Source organism: Austrofundulus limnaeus, unplaced genomic scaffold, assembly GCF_001266775.1.
Source record: "Austrofundulus limnaeus strain Quisiro unplaced genomic scaffold, Austrofundulus_limnaeus-1.0 Scaffold337, whole genome shotgun sequence".
NCBI lineage: Eukaryota > Metazoa > Chordata > Actinopteri > Cyprinodontiformes > Rivulidae > Austrofundulus > Austrofundulus limnaeus.
The window spans coordinates 48,252-49,781 of record NW_013952739.1 but is presented as its reverse complement, the minus strand read 5'-3'; positions in this window follow the sequence as shown (position 1 = coordinate 49,781).

Sequence of the window (1,530 nt, the reverse complement as noted above, 5' to 3'; positions counted from 1 at the left end):
ACCAACATCTGGTGAAAATTTCATGTCATTAGCACCTCTAGTAATATATTTACTGAGAAAAATGGTGACGTGTTCAATACTTATTTTACCCGCTGTAGATAGTATTTATTTTTTACAAAAAACAGCTGGGAGGAAAACAAGCAAAAATGAAATAAAACAACTTTCTACTTCTTGCCTTTTTTTATAAGGAGTAGAAAGTACAGATAATTTTGTGAAAATGTAAGAAGTAAAAAGTAGGCTGAAAAATAATTACTCAAGTAAAGTACAAATACCCAAAAATTCTATTTGTACTTAGTTACTTTACAACTCCGCCCAGAACAAACCTCACCCGGGGGGTCGGAGCATCTCCGAGGTTTAGAAAAATGAAGATTATCCCCTCAAATAAATCATTTGAGAAAATTATACCTTTTAGCAAAGTAAAGAAAAGAGAACATGCAGGCAAAACAAAAAATTAAATAAATAATGAACTTGTTGCTGTTTTAACCTCCCACAGACATTGGGCCCTGGAGGAGGAATATGTTGAATTAAATAAAAAATAGTTGTTATCATGTTTGTTCTGCAGCGTTGAAGTGAGATTCTTTGACCTGTGTGGTCCTCACAGCGTGCTGTGCTGCCACCTATCTGCCTCCTACAGGAAGGATTTATCGTCTGTGATTTTCTGCTGGATGTGGTCAAATAAGACAGTCTTCTTCTCACTGCTGCAGATTTTAACATCCATGTCTGCTGTCCTGAAAAAACAAAACAAAACAATGACTCTGAATCTTGTTCACTTTCTATCAGGCCCCACTCAGGACTGTGGACACTCTGGTTTCATGGTTTACCTGTTTTTAACCTGGAACTGTGTGACTCGGTGTTTTCTGATTTGTTTTATTTGAGTTTTCTTTTAATGCTCTAAACTTTGTTTAGCCTAAACAAATCTTTTAATTTACAAAAAAACAAATATGTTCTGTAACATTTCCTCAGTTGAGGCAGGTCATACTGTGTTTGTGCTGTTGGAAGATGTTTTTATTTCCTCTGTGTGTCGATGCGGTCCATCCAGACCCAGCTCAGTGTGTCTGGGCTCCAGCCAGCAGGGTGTTAGTATCAAAGCTGATCAGGGTCCAGATCAGGAAACTTCAGACTCAGTTTTAATTCGACCTGCTGCTCTGCTCCTGAAACGGACCCAGAGATCACAGAAACAACGCTGTCCAGATAGGACAACTTTACAGGTAAGACCGGCTCCAAGGTCCGAGTGAACTACCAGCCTGTAAAGATCCTGGATTTGTTTGAAAAACAGGCTTAGTTCTAGTTGTAGTTAGTGTACTGTAGTTGGTTTATAGTTAGTAGTTAGTGTACAGTAGTTGTACAGTAGTTAGTGTACAGTAGTTGGTGTACAGTAGTGTACAGTAGTTGGTTTACAGTAGTGTACAGTAGTTAGTGTACAGTAGTGTACAGTAGTTGGTTTACAGTAGTGTACAGTAGTTAGTGTACAGTAGTGTACAGTAGTTAGTGTACAGTAGTGTACAGTAGTTGGTTTACAGTAGTTAGTGT